The sequence below is a fragment of the Canis lupus genome, chromosome 18, assembly GCF_048164855.1.
Source record: "Canis lupus baileyi chromosome 18, mCanLup2.hap1, whole genome shotgun sequence".
Classification (NCBI taxonomy): Eukaryota; Metazoa; Chordata; class Mammalia; order Carnivora; family Canidae; genus Canis; species Canis lupus.
In genome coordinates this window covers 29070447-29086734 of record NC_132855.1, presented here as the reverse complement: position 1 = coordinate 29086734, position 16288 = coordinate 29070447, and the positions used below count along the sequence as shown (strand labels likewise).

Sequence of the window (16288 nt, the reverse complement as noted above, 5' to 3'; positions counted from 1 at the left end):
ATAAAATACCTAGAGGAAAACAGGAAAGGATCTGTGACTTGGGGTAGGCAGTGATCAGCCACATATAAAACCAGTCATACTATTAAAAAAAGGAATTGATAGCGCAGCTCCGGTGGCTCAGTGGTTTAGCGCCGCCTTCAGCCCAGGGCGTGATCCTGTAGATCCAGGCTCGGGTCCCATGTCGGGCTCCCTGCATGGAGCCTGCTTCTCCCTCTGCCTGTGTCTCTGCCTCTCTCTCCCTGTGTCTCTCATGAATAAATAAATAAATAAATAAATAAATAAATAAATAAATAAATAAATAAAATATTTTTTAAAAAGAAATTGATAAATTGAAATTTATCTATAATATAAATTTTTGCTCCTCAAAATACAGTGTTAAGAAAATGAAAATAAAACTCAATGAAATATTTTTGAAAGACATGTTAGGTAAAGAACTTGTATCTAGAATATGTAAAGAACTCTCAAAAGTCCATAATAATAAAAAAAAGCAGTTTTTAAAAGTAAGTTAAATATCTGAACAAAGAAGATACGAAAATAAATGGCAAATAAGCACATGAAAATATGCTCAACATCACTGCTCATTAGGAAAGTGCATATTAAAACAATGTGATAATACTACACACCCTTGTGATAGATTAAAACATAAAAATAATTTTTTTTTAAAAACCCACAAAACTGACAATACCGACACTGACAAGAATGAGAAGAAAATGAAGTTTCTCATGCATTGCTGGTAGAGTGCAAAATGATACAGTCACTTTGCAAAATGGTTTTGCAGTTTCTTTTGAGTTAAATATATATTTACCACATGATCCAACAATCTTTTTGATTTTTTACCCAAGGGATATAAAAACTCATACTCCCACAAAAATGTATATATAAATATTTATAGTGGCTTTATTCATAATCACCAAAAACAGAGAAAATACCCCAAATGTTGTTCCCCTGGTAAATTCACAAATAAACTGTGTTAAACCCATATAATGGAATAACACTCAAAAAGAAAAAGGAACTACTCATATGTATAACAAGAATGACTTTAAGCACAAAGGAATTTGGAACCCATTAGAACTGTTCTAGATCTTCATTTGGTAGTACACACATTTGTCAAAGCTCATAAAATACTGTACTAAAAAGGGAGAATGTCAGTTGTTACTGTATGTATAATTCCATAAAACTGACCAAACATATGCACGCACATACACAGAGGAATAACTAAAAGGCCTCTGAGACTATTTCAAGCCCAGCCAATCAATGTTAATAAAACATGTTCCAGAAGATAGACCCTACACTAACAGAACAAATCTAATATAGGATGTATCCAAAGTGATAAGCACTGAACCAGTCTGATGATGATGAAGATAAAGCTAAGTTTTATTGCCTTTAGAGGCCCCCCTAAAAATATATATTCATAAGAACATTCTTATTCTTCTATTTTTTCTATTAGAATATTCTAATAGAATTTTCTAATAGAATATCTATTTTCTAATATAAACTTTCTATTAAATCTATTTTCTAATTTTCTAATAGAATATCTTCTATTTTTATTCTTTTAGAATAAAATACCCAGGTCATATAAATACAGAGAACAAAGTGATGGTTGGCAGAGGAGAGGGGTGTGGGGAGATGGGCAAAATGGGTGAAGGGGAGTAGGAGATACAGGCTACCAGTTAAGTCATTAGAATAAAGGCCACAGCATAGGGAATATAGGCAATGGTACTGTAATAGCCTTATATGATGACAGATGGTAGCTACACTTATGAGCGGACATAAGGTGTAGAGATGTGGAATCACTATGCTGTACACTAGAAACTAATGTTAACATTGTACGCCAACTATACTCAAATTCTAAAAATCACAAATGAAATGAAATCCCCAGGTCATCCATCATTATTCGGATTGTCATTTCCATACGGCTTTGTTTTTCCCCTAATTTGCCCCACTTTTGTAGCTCACACTTAACTTCCTTGATCTTCTCTGTTCTCGGGCACTCCCTATCTGTCATCAGCAAAATTCCCATGTATCCTCAACATCCTAAGTGAATGTTCTCTGCACCTTCTTGCTGCATCTGAAATCTGGAAGCCCTTGAGGGCACTGTTCTCACCCTGCTGCTGTTTTATCTTCCAAACCTTTGTGCCACCAGACCAGGAAGTGCAATAGTTGTGGTCACTGCTTTTAGTGTTGCTTCCGGATCATTGTTCTTTCCATCTCTAGAAAAAGCTTTCAGCAATCTAAGTCATGCCTGCGATTATAGCACTCAGTTATTTCTTCTTGTTGCAATCAACTAAAGAGATCCTCCAGACTGTTCTTCATTTGTTAAAGAGTTTAGCTTGTGCCTCACTATCTCTCTCCACTGTTGGTCTTTTCACAGTTCTTGTGACCTTCATATCCCTGCAGAAATCTTTGTTACCACAGCTTTGCAGTTCCTTGACCCACCTCACCGCCAATGATCTTGTTCTCTCTGCCACTCCCTTCCCCGGTCCTACTTCCCATGACCCTTCCCCCTCTCACCATCAGCTGATGACCTTGTTTCCTATTTCACTAAAATTAGAAACAATGAGAAAAGAACTTCCTTATTCTCCATCCACTGGTCTACCCACCTAATTCCATCTTTGCCTATGTTACTCTCCCTTCCCTGGTGTTTTTCCAGATAATCTACTATTCTAAGCCACCCTTCCAGTTAAAACTAGCTCAGCTAGTTTTTAGCACAGTGCATGGGAACTAGTTTTTAACATGTGCTGAGGGACATCATTCTTGCAACTGACTACTATCATTGTTGGAATTAATCAACATTTCATGAACCATCTGAACATAATCAATTTTCAATTTCCTCTGCATAGATTACACACTTTATGCATTCCTTCTTTTCATTTGGACTATCTCCTTCCCCATGGTCTGCACTCCCCATGGCCTGCCAATTGAAGTAATTTTAGTGTTTCGGTGATCAGGATTAATTGCACCTGTAGATATTTAACTTTCTGGCTGCAGGGTGTACGTTGGCATCCATCCCTATGGGCCGTAACAAAGCAGTAGAATATAAACAGATTCTGCGCTGGGATCATTATTTAACCCTATTTACGAAGCAGGCACTTAACAACTCTCTGACCTCAGAGACTCTGTGCCCTACCCATCTCCATGGATTCCAGAAACGTCCACACTCACTCTGCTTTAGCCAACAGTGCCCTGGCTTGACACACTGCTGTTATTCATCCTTGGCTGGACTCCTGCCAGATCAGTGATAACTCTGTGACAGCTAAGTAGAGTGTGTCCACTTTTCAAAACAAATTAATGAGCATTATGTCACATGAAGAAAGATTAAAATTGGAAAAACAAAAAGCATTTAACAAGTGATCTCTTCCCCTTCCAAGAACCTGCCTATCTAACGCCTTCTGTTTCTCTCAGTTTTATAGAAATTTGTGCAGCCTTGGCAGAAAGAAAAGGCCATCCCAAGAATATTTTGCAGCATACTTCCCAACTATGATTCAGGTCCCACAGACCCGAGATCTGAGACTCCCAACTTGGCATAGGGCAATGTTCTGTACCAACCACCTGTCCTCTCGCCTAGAGTATAAGCCTACTCTTCCAGATACACAAAGATGAGTTCTGTCCTGAGACAGATGGTTCTGGCAAATAGAATCGGGATGGCCCATTTATTATCAGACCACACACACTGGCATGGGAATCTGGACCCCAATGCTGGGCTATCACGGGCTCTTTTAGCAGCCTGCCTTCAGAGTCCTCTCCCAGGTGAGTCATCCCATCTCAGTTCTAAGCTACAGTTGTCACAATCAGTATTGCACTTTTCCTCATAAACAGTATTTTCTAGACTTATCTCCACTTCTTTATTTCCTTTTTACTGCTGTCATTTCCCTTACTTTCCTCATGTATAAAGTGAGAACTCCAGAAAAACTTACTCAGCTTGCCAACTATTTTAAATATGAGATTTTTATTCTTATAAGTCAGGACTCTGAGATTCAAGTAATATAAGTATCAAAATGTCACAAAAGCACAGACCAGTGCTCAAAAATGCACTTGGAACTCTTGCCTTGAAGTCCTCCTATTTTCATTAGACTATGCTGTTGTCAGTACGGGTGATAAAGGAAGGATTCGGTGTATTATAGTGTATGAGGTCATGGGCACTAAGATTTATAGAATGCTCATGCTAAAAAAAATTGAATTACTCTATACATTATTCTTTGATTTCCAGATTTAATCGTCTTCATTAAACATATTGCCACAATCCCTAAGTTCTTGCTTCCCATCCTTGGCAAGTATGGTCTGCTGTCACATGGTAACTGCTCACATGGTCTAACCGCTCTTGACCAGGGTCTGGTTTTTGTAGGTTTCAGCACACAAAGGTCAGCCAAACCCTGTAGGAAAAATGAGATGGTGATCAAGGGATAAGCACCTCTAAGGACATTGGAGACAGCTGAGTGTGGCTTTGACATTTACAAGAGGTGGAAATATCTCTATTTAGAAAATTTCGATAAAGATACCAAAAGCTATCTATAAAGATAGCTAAAATCTTAAATTCTCACAAAGAAATGAGATTACTACAATATCCTCATAACTTAAAGGATTCAGAGAGAAAAAAATCTGCCTTTAATTTTTTTAAACTCTGTCTTTAAATTTAGTTTATTATTAATTGAAAAGTACCAGATGTTTTGTTTTCCTATAGAAAACCACACAATACATTGTCTTGATTAGGTAACTTGTTTGAAGCCTTCCATTAGCGACATGAGTCAGCTGTTAGTCAGCTCTTCAGATCTCAAGGAGGTTAAGAAAAGTATTTCTAGCATTGCTGATTCATAGTTAGCAAAATAAATAACACGACTGCAGATCATGTGTATTATATTCATCCTGGCTCTTCGGGTTTGGTTCCAACAGTTCAAGTGTGGCCATCTCTGAGGTGTAAGGGTTTAGGTTCAATTCCATGCAGCAAGGATGGACCAGGAGCTCTCTAGAAGGCAGGCTCCATGCTTTTCTCTCCTTTCCTTGCAACAGCCAGAGCCATTAGAACATATCCCACAGCCCAATTCAAATCCACTGGGTCCAAATCCCTATGGAAGGATGCTGATTTCAGAGAGGAACCACAAATGCACAAGGCTTCTTACTCTAAATCCAGTGATATCTGTGAGAGATGAAGAGATCACTTATTGCCTGTACATTTCAACTTAGTTTCAAATGTGGCACTTAAACAAAAACTGATGTTTATCTGGTTCAAATTCAGAGCCAAGTTATAGTGTCACGAGGGAGTCTTAATTTCTCAGAATATCTTTGGCCCTAGTGTGTGATTTATCAATTAGTGTATCACATTTGATGAATGCGTTTGCTCTAAGTAGGGAACAGGCCATTAAGCATTACACATCCTGAACCTTCCGGAGAGGAAAATAACTTTGATTTCTCTGCTCTTTCATAATCAAGATGAATCACAACTGATAAATAAATTTTCTGTATTGCTTAATACATCCCAGATATCAGTATTAAGAACTTGGCAAGGCAGGTAAAAAGATTTCCATGAGCAAGAAGCAAATGAGAAAGACTTCCTCTCTGGAATGAAATCTTGGTAATTCCTGTGGGAAGCTTTCTTTTGTCCAAACATCCTTCCTCTTCCTTTGCCTTGGCCTATTCTCCATGTTTTTAAATACACCAAATATGGCTTTCTACTAAAAGCTGGTAAATGGAGTTAGGGGAAAAGCCATAGCATACCCCCTCTATTGTAGCCATGTAAATAAAAAGCAAGATATATTGCATAGCCACAGAGGGACACCAAATCTTCCTTCCTCCTAACACGACTTACACAGTCATTAAAAGTGATTAAAGTCTTGGAGACCTAAACACAGTCATATCTATTTTGGTACCACTGGCTTGGTCTATCCCTGCAGCTAGAAGGGAATCACCCTCTTTGTGTAAATGTTTGCTTTGTTGGAGACTGTTAAGCAGAAATTAATAGTATACATGCTTCAGGAGTATTAAATCATCCATGATAAACAATTCCTAGGCAATGTTTAGACAAGCCAAAAGTCACCCTAAGAATTGTGCACATGGATAGAACAACCCATTTGCCATCTATATAGGAGGACCACCTATAACACAAAAAGCAAAGTAGACATCTGTCAATTAACCCATTAATCTAATTAATGTGTTCTATCAGTGTAAGTGGATAACAAATTAATGACTAGGCAAGCACTAAATCTCTACTTTGTTTTATTTGGTGTACATACAGTTAATAAATCATGAATATGTGACAATCTTTGCCAGCAGTTCTAGAACATACTTGGAACTTCTCTGGAAATCTGCTTTGATCTTTTGTTTGAAAGCATGTGCCAATATTCTGGACCCCTGTGATATCAATTATCACCACCTCCAGGCTACTAAAGAGCTGAAACTAATCAGGTAGAAATGACACCAAGAAAAGTTTCAATATAACACAGTCATGTGTTTAGGGAACCTTTGTCTAGGTGTTCAGGAGCTCAATAAGGCAGAAAATATTTTTTGAAAATGTATACCAACACACACACAGATAAATACATATATACACATTATAGACAGAGAAAAAGAAACAAAAAAAGACATAGTTTTCCTTAGTCCAAATCAGGATTAAAGCATTAGAGTATTCTCAGTAAAAACTGGATATTATATTTCTTTATGGGAATCAACAAAATGAAGCAAACTTACCTGAGGGTCCTTCGAGGTTATGTCACTTTCCCCATTGTTCTGACCCAGAAACTTGGAGGATACACAATTACAAAAACAAACAAACAAACCAATTCCATGGGGCAAAAATCTTATTTTGAATAATACCTTATTTCTGACGTTGAGCTAAAAGAAAAATGTGGCTCTGGGCTGGGGTGGGGGGATGTGGGGAAAGAAAGGGGGGAGGAATTTATTCCATTTCTGTTGTCTGATTCACAAGTGTTGTTAAATATTTACCAGAAATCTGACAGCAGTTTCTTAACATTTGTTAATCATAGATAACATCATCCCATTAACAACTCAATAAACTTCTTTTAGGTTGTGCAAGGTAGGTCTCACTACCTTAACACTGCTAACCCATCCTTGTAGAATAAATATTTGTTTTCTATTTCTCTATGCCAAGTTTTATGGGATCCTGTAATCTAAATCTCCCTTTGTAAATAAGGTATGCCCTCGAGAGGATGAGAATGCAGAATCTAAAGCCTTGTCTGCATTCTCTCCACAGGTCCTTGAATAAAGGGTTTCATGTCTCCAGAAAAATAGACGTAGGGCACTTCTGACAAGTGCCCCAGCAGAAATGTCTTTGAGAAATATTTCAATGACATTTTAAGACTTCTTTGCACACATTTTCTCACGTCTTCCAGCCTGTGTTGTTATATCTATCAGGGCACCCAATGGCTAAAGATATTATTTTCCATTTTTCTGATTATCATTATTTCTTTGTAACAATCTTTATAGAAGTCCACTCTAATTTCTTTCCCAGAGTCTGCATCTTATAGATCCTTATTTTCATGATTAATCTTTCCCTGAGTTAGCTGGGAAAGAACTTTGTTGATTGGTCATCCTGTGATGATTATTTTCTGCTGCCTATACAAACACATCACTGAATGGGACTTGGGGTACAACTTCCATATACAGAGTAGAAAGCTGCAAGCATGGAGTGACTTCTCCAACCAACCACACACACAAATAACCTTTCCCCACTTATTGGCATTAAATTTCTATATAGAGGATAAGTCATTTCACAAAAAACTCTCATAGCAAAGTATATGTAATAAGCATTGTGACTATTATTATTACTATTATTAGAAATCTACTTCTATACAATACTCTAGGAAAAGAAAAAAATTCTCACTTACATATAAATGAATGGTATCAGGTTCTTCCTGTAAATATATTTTGATAGAGGGAAGGGGAAAGAAGAGAAGATGAATTATATTTATTAAGGAAATACCATGCCACAGACTTTGTACTAGGTGCTTTACATAAATTGTCTCATTTTAATTCCTGCAGCCATGGTAAGCTATAGATAACATCACCTTTATTTTAGAGATGAATGAACTCAGTCTCAGAGGAATTAAGAAGTTTGTCCAAAGTCCCATGCCTGATAAATAGTGAGTTTGGTATTCAAATAAGTCATTTTAGAAAAACAACATTGCTCTAGGCAGGGGAGGAGAGTGTGATGTCAATTTTAAAAACACATACTCACACATAAAATCTTAACCACTGAGGACCAGAGGTGATGAATCAAAGACCATGAAAAGCAATCTACCTAAAATTTGAGTAAAGACAGCCTGGAAATGACCATAATATTTGGACAATTTATCCTAAGTCAGACTATACCTAACAGAATTAATCTCTGCCCTTTTCCTCCATTTTATCTAAAATTAAGAATGTGTCTGTGAGTGTGTGTGAGAAAGAGAGAGAAAGAGACAGAGACAGAGAGAGACAGAAAGATGGAGGAGAGAAAGAGAAAGAACATTAGACTCTTAGTTCCTTTAAAAAGAATGAGTTGAACTCTTTTTCAAGTCTTCACACTTAATGTTAAATATTCCAGGAAACAAAGATTCAGAATTAGAAAAGCCTTAAGTGCAATAATTGTCATTTCCAGCATTTAAATCAAGACTAATCACATAGATCTCAGTGTTAGTCCATGTTCCTTCCACCTAGTTTTCCTCTCTTCTTGCCAATAGCCACTTTTTAATCTATTTCACAAAGGAGGGCACTATGGACATGAAAATTAACTTTAAAATACTTCCTGAAGCATTACCAGAAATGATATTTTCAATGTCTAAATGACTTGCATTGTTCTAAGTTTCCAAGCCATGCCCACGACCACAAAGATAAATGGGGCATTTGGACAGCCTTGTGAAGGACCATGTTGCAACATGAAATAAGTATACTGTTCAGCCTGAGTCATTTGAAAATAGAAGAAGAATGGCTAGAAAAGATAATGCTTCATGACAACAATACTTCAAATAAGACACAGGAACTTGCCTATATTCACATTCAAGTCAGGAAATATCCCATGACTGAATGTTTGAGAACCAGCTGACTATGGATCACCCTAACTCAACAACTCAATTAATAATATCTTCAGCTCTACAGCATAATTTGTGGTTCTCATCTTTAGCTGCAAAACATTATCACCTGAAGAGGGTTTTTTTGTTTGTTTTTAAACAATAATGATGGCTGGGCTCCAAAACCATATATTTGGATTAATTGAAATATGGTGGGGGCCAGGCTCTAATATGTTTTTAAAGCTTCCTAGGTGACACATTGTGAGCCAAGGTTAAGCACTACTATACTAATTATACAAAATTAATTTAGAAAGTTTACCCACTGCCTTAGGATTGCCAGAAGTCCCATCATGAATCCATTACCTGTGAGGAGTTGGACAAGTGACTGACCTGAGACTCAGTTTCAACATCTCTAAAATGGATATGAGAAGAGCTTTGAGGCCTGTGCTTTATCATGGAGTTCAGATCATCATATTTTCAAAATAAATGCTTATGAGCCTAGATATTTTATTTTTCTTCACTCATATGCCTCTAGAATGAACAGAGAATATAACTGGTATGTGAACATACCTTTTAAATGTAACAACATTATTTCTTTTGCCTATGTAACTTAAACTATGCCTTTAGAATACCCAAACAATTGGCTTGAAAGTAGGAAAATACTATCACCTAATATTTGTTCTATCTCTTTATTCCCAAATTAGAAAAAACAGTGTTTTTGGTGTGATGTCCATTAATTTTATTTATTTTGTTTAAAATGGACTGGCTAGCCCTATACCTATTTCTTCATATCAAATCTGGTAGTCTTTGGTAACAAAGACTCCAACTTACTGTTTAGATTTTGACTACTCTGTACCCTATATTACTAAGAAATTCATGTCATTTTGTTGTAAGGTTGAAGGATTTAATTTGTATCTCTTATTTCCATTGTACTACCACAGTTCCTGAAACAAAGTGGATGTTTAGTATATATCCGTTCAATTTATTTCCAAATATTTACTTCAGAATCCTGATGATTAAATGATGTAATACACACATATGACACCAAATCTTGGTATCTGCTCACTGTTAAAGATTTTAGAATTAAGCAAGTGAAAGCACCAATATTTCCTGTACAACTACTGTGCAGATTAAATTTCAGAGTGTTTTTGGCTTTCATGAAAGTTTGATGAAAATTTATATTTATATATTTTGAAGGGTAGGTTTTATTTCCCTTTATTTTGGATCTGCAATCAAATATTTGACAAATTAGTTAGATTTTCCTCCATGAATGTAAAAGAAACAGAAATTCAATAAATAAAGATACTTCACAGAGGCATTTTGCCATTTGTAAAGAATTTTAAAGTACAGGGTAATTCTTTCCCTCCTTTAAAAAAAAAAAAGATTTTATTTTTTTACTTCAGAGAGTGCAAGAGCAAACAAAAGAGAGAACACACAGGGAGAGGGAGAAGCAGACTCCCCGCTGAGTAGAGTCTGATGTGGGGCTCAATTCTAGGACCCTAAGATCATGAACTGAGCTGAAGGCAGATGCTTAACTGACTGAGCCACCCAGGTACCCCCAGTGTATTTCTTTCTTAGTCAATAAATAGACCTCTGTGTTAAATAGAAGAGCACTCCTTACATCATAGTAATAAAGGATGAAAGCATGCCCCTGTGTGACAGACACTGTCAGTTGCTGCCCAATATTTAGCTCCTACACTTTATTCCTTAGGGTAGAAATGTGCTCAGACTCAGGTGATGGATTATGATTAGACTGAGTCAATCATAACAGTTTTGTTCCTTCATTTCCCAGCCTTCCTTGCAACTAGAGATAGTCACATGATCTAGTGCTGGCCATGAGATGTAGTCTGCCAATAGGCTTCTGACATTTTTGTGTACCTGTTAAAAAGGAACAGACACAGAGGCATGGCTCTTTCCTTCAGCTTCTTGACTTGAATAAGGTATCCTTAGTTGATGGAAGCTTCAGAAGCCATCTTGTGACCATAAGGCAGCAATCCTATGGGCAAAAGATAACAAAATAAGAACAATGGAGCTGAATGATAAAAAGATCCTGGATCTTTGATAGGATCATCAAGGAGCTGAATCAATGCCAGCAAACACCTACTTCAGACTTTTATTGTGAAAATTTACTAGGAAGAAAACCATAATTTCCATGTATGAAATATTATAAAACATCTTCTTCCCATAAAGTTCATAAGATGGCAATATTTCATCTATGAGTGAAAAATAGTTTTTCATAACAAATCAATCATTATGAAGTATATTTTAAGCCCAATTTCACTGTTGCCCTCATTTTCTTTCCAGATTCCTGGCATTAAAAACAAACTATTACTTCAGACCACTACAATCCCTACTGCCATATAAACAGCTTGTCTCTCTGTCTTTCTCAAATATATATGTGTTTATATACACACATAATATATATTCAACTTCCTTGAATAATTCCTTTCTCTTTAAAACATAGTTTGAGTAAGTGATGAATAATGTCAACAATAGGGCTTTTTGACTGCACAGGATGTATTTCTAACACACTTAATTCCCATGACTAGCCCAATGCCATTGCATTTTTTTTTTTTTTTAAGGAATAGTGAACTGACCACTTAAATCAATTGTGACTAAATTAAGGAGTTGTGAGTAACCTTGGTTTCAATTTAACCAAATGATACACCCAGAGAAATAGCACAGGAGAGTAAAGATCTCTTAAACATAGCTTTTCACCCATGTGACTCCTCAGAAATCAGGATTGAGAGAATGAATTTACCTGGAAAACCCAAAGGTTATTGTCTAATCTGATTACTTTTATAGACTTGGAAAATTACCTAAATTCGTAATTCCCTAGATACCAAATTTATAGAATAGTAGTTCTTCCTATTTACAACATAAAATGTTAAGGAAATTACCAATATCTCATAAGATGTTGAGGAAATTTCCAATAAATTTTAAAGTATTCCACATAACAGTGCTATGAAAATGTTTCTTTCTAGGTCACCTAAGAGTCAGTTAAGCTTCCAATTCTTGATTTTGGCTCAGGTCATGATCTCAGGGTCTTGAGGTCAAGTCCTGTGTCAGGCTTTATGCCCAGTATGGAGTCCACTTAAGATTTTCTCTCTCTCTCTCTCTCTCTGCCCTCCTGCATTCTCTCTCTATTTTTCTCTGAAATAAGTAAATAAATCTTTTTTAAAAATAATGAGTAATGCAGGAAATAATATAGAGAGACAGAGGAATGTGGTGAAAATGGTAGGGAGGAAGGAAGAGAGAGAGGGAGAGAGAGAGAGAAACACAAACTACCAAAACAATATGAGTAGGGATATAACCTAGAGACATTAAAAGGATTATAAGGAAAGATTATAAACAACTTTATGGAAATAATTTTGACAACTTTGATGAAATGGTTAAATTCTTGGAAAAATGGTCTACCAAAATTCACTAAAAAAGAGACAACCTAAATAGTCCTATATCATGGAAGATGAATTTATAGTTTCAAAAATTCCTGTAAATGTCCAGACCTAGATAGTTTTACTTATTAATTCTACCAAATACTTAAGAAAAAAATGCTATGTATACAAATTCTTCTGGAAAAAAAAATAAAGTGTGTGTGTGTGTGGGGGGGTGAGGGCATTGTAGATACATCCCCACTCATTCTATGAGGGCACCATTAACCCAACATCAAAACTAGATAAAGACATTCCATTTAAAAAAGTAAAGACCAATATATTTCATGAATATAGACACAAAATTCTTGAACAAAACTTTTAGTAAAATTTAATCCAACTATATATAAAAAGAACAAAACATTATATATTTGTTTTACTCCAGAAACACAGGGCTGCTTTAACATTCAAAAATCCATCAATGTAATTCATTAATCTTAAAGCCTACAAAAGGAAAAACCATATAATTAATTCAATAGATACGGAAAATGGCCTTGACCAAATTTAACATCCTTTCAATTATAAAAACTGTCAGCAAACTGAGAAGAAAACATCTTGAAGCTAAGAAAGAACATCTATGAAAAACTTACTGCTAATATCACACTAAATACTGACAGAGTGCATTCTTCCTAAATTCAGGAACAAGACAAGGATGTTTACTCTCACTATTTCCATTCAACACCATTGTAGAGATCCTATCCAGTACAATAAAGTGGAAAAAAAATAAATCAAATGTATACAAAATCTGGGGAAATTATACTTCTTTTTAGTCCCAGAAAATATGATAGTCTATATAGAAAAACTGGTGGGATCTACTCATAAAGAAATGTTATTAAAATCAGTGAGTTTACCCAGATTGCAAGATATAAGGTCAACCTATAAAAATCCATTGTATTTCTTTATGCTAGCAATAAACAACTGGGAATTAAAATTTAAAGCAAAGAATTACCACTTACCAAAGCACCAGAAAATATTAAATGTTTAGGAATAAACAAATATTTACAAAATGTGTAACGGCAAATATGAAAGATTCCTGAGAGAAATTAAAGAAGACCTAAAGAAATTAAGAAATACATTGTGTTTGGGGCACCTGGGTGGCTCAGTGGTTGAGTGTCTTTGGCTCAGGTCATGATCCAGGGGTCCTGGAATCAAGTCCTCCATCAGGCTCCCTGCAGGGAATCTGCTTCTCCCTCTGCCTGTGTGTCTGCTTCTCTGTGTCTCATGAATAAATAAAATCTAATAGATAAATAAATATTTGAAAAAAAATGTGTTAATAAAGCAAAAGATTCAGTATTGTGAACATGTCATTTCTTTTCAAGTAGATTTAAAGATTCAGCACAATCCCAATAAAAATCCCAGAAACCTTTTTTCTATAGAAACTTCCAAGCTGATTCTCAAATTTCTATAGAAATGCAAATGATCTAGAATATATAGTTTTCCAAAAGACAATCAAAATTGTAGAACTTATACTACCTGATTTCAAGACTTTATTATAAAGCTTAGAATAATCAAGATAGCATATGTTGAATATATACATACAGATTAATGGGACAGAACAGAAAATATGTAAATATAAGTAGATCATTTTTATCAATTCATTTTTTTATAAAGATGTCAGAGAAATTCAATAGAGTGGGGATAATCTTTTCAACAAATGGTACTGAACAAAATGAATATCCTTATGCAAAAATAATAATAAATTTCACAGCACATGTAAAAATTAACTTAAAGTTTAACTCATAGGCCTATATGTAAAGTCTAAAGTTATAAAACTTCTAGAAGAAAATATAGGGAAAAGTTCTTTCTGTCCTTGAGTTAGACAAAGATTTATTCCTAAGGGCACAGGAAGCAAGAACTATAATAGAAAAAAATAATGATTAGATTCCATCCAAATTTAAATATTTAAAAGCCACTATGAAGAAAATGTAAATGCAAGCCAATAGACAGAAAAATGTTTGGAAAACATGTATCTATCAAGAGCTATGAAGGTCTGAGATTTTATACTCCTGGCCAACTGATCCATTAGCTTGCCACAGTTTCATGGATTCTACCAGAAGACCTGAGACTCCTGCACCACAAAGGACTTTATTTCTCACAGCAGAGGAAACACTTATGGGAGTGACATGCAGCTGAGCCCCAGTGGATGCTGCACATGGAGAAGATTTGCATCAAACCTCAGTAACTCCAAGCTTAGAAAAGCCCATTTCTAAAATTTTATTCATTTTTTTAAAGATTGTATTTATTTATTCATGAGAGACACAGAGAGAGAGGGGCAGAGACACAGATAAAGGGAGAAGCAGGCTCCATGCAGGGAGCCTGATGTGGGACATGATCCCAGAACTCTGGGATCACACCCTGAGCCAAAGGCTCAACCACTGAGCCACCCAGGTGTCCCCAAAAAAGTCCTTTCTTTTTTTTAAAGAGCAGCAAGCGAACCTGAGAGATACTCTTTGCTACTTTAGCAAATTTTCCCTTGTCTAAAAGGAGACACTATCTCAATTGTCTAAGTCTTTTTTGTTATACAATCCACTTTTAAAAAGATAGTCAGGAATAATAGGAGTCAGTTTCTCTGCTAATAAAATCTGCAGAAACATGAGAATTTCAAAGAGAATTATCTCCCAACAATATCCAATGAGGAAAGTGTGTCCAGAGCATATGAAGAATTCTCAAAACTCCGTGATATGACCAACAACTCACAATTTTTCTTAAAGATTCTATTCATTTATTCATGACAGATACAGAGAGAGAGAGAGAGAGAGAGAGAGAGAGAGAGAGAGGCAGAGACACAGGCAGAGGGAGAAGCAAGCTCCATGCAGGGAGCCTGACGTGGGACTTGATCCGGGTCTCCAGGATCACACCCCGAGCCGAAGGCGGCACTAAACCACTGGGCCACCGGGGCTGCCCACAACTCACAATTTTAACAAAATAATTGAACGGATACTTCATCCAAAAGAGATATAGATGGAAAAAAGCATATGAAAAATTTTCAACATCATTAGTCATCAGAAAAGAATACATTAAAACTCATAATGCAAAACCCCAACCCACCTTCTAGAAGAGCTAAAGGTTTTAACTAGCAGTTGCTGGTGAGGATGTGGGGCAATGGGAAATCTCAAACACTGCTGTGAGCAATGCAAAATAATACTTTGGAAAATAACCTGGCATTTTCTTATAAAGCCAAACACATCCCAACCACTCAATTCAATTCCACTCCCAGCTATTTCACCAAGATAAATACAAACACATGTCCACACAAAATGTGTGTGCTAATGTCCACGGTAGCTTTATTCACAGTAGACAAAACCAGGATGTTGAGCACTAAAATTCCCCTTGAATCTCCTGTGTTCTTGTGAATAGAGGAGGCAGTGGCTGCCTTTGTTTCCAATGATCTCTAGAACATATAGAACAAACATCTAGAACACATATAGTAGACTCATAAAGAACAAACAGCCTTGAAAGATTTAGTTTCCCCCTCTAAGGAAAGGATGGGTATATTTTGCTATACAATGAATATCATAAATATAGATAAATAATATAAATATAATATTAATAATAATAGGTAAAGATGTCTGCCTCTTGATCAAAATATAGGCTTATAGGCTTACTGCCCATAAAATAAGAGATCTGAATTATCTAAGCTCAGGATTTCCCTATTATAAAGCAACCATTGCCTGGCCCTCTACATGTCAACCTGTGGGAATAGTGGCTGAGGAAACAGGCAAAAATGCTAAGATTCTGGCTTGTGCTGTTACAGTGAGTAACAAATTGTCCTTGCTCTGTGGCCCAGGAATTTCATGTCTTTATTATAAATAAAGGATCCATGAAACAGTGACAGACTAATCAGTTAGCTTGCAAGTAGGG

The 16288-nt window shown here is 36.0% G+C and overlaps 2 long non-coding RNA genes across 4 annotated transcripts in view; one reads left to right on the top strand and one right to left on the bottom strand.

The window, feature by feature from the left end:
- Positions 1-16288, top strand: part of LOC140608922 (uncharacterized) — a 182395-nt gene that overhangs the window by 133874 nt on the left and 32233 nt on the right. The window lies entirely within an intron of this gene.
- On the bottom strand, positions 4190-7824 carry LOC140608919 (uncharacterized). The gene is made up of 2 exons (XR_012010919.1): positions 6679-7824; positions 4190-4370 (listed from the first exon to the last, which is right to left on the bottom strand). It is a non-coding gene; the product is annotated as an uncharacterized lncRNA (long non-coding RNA).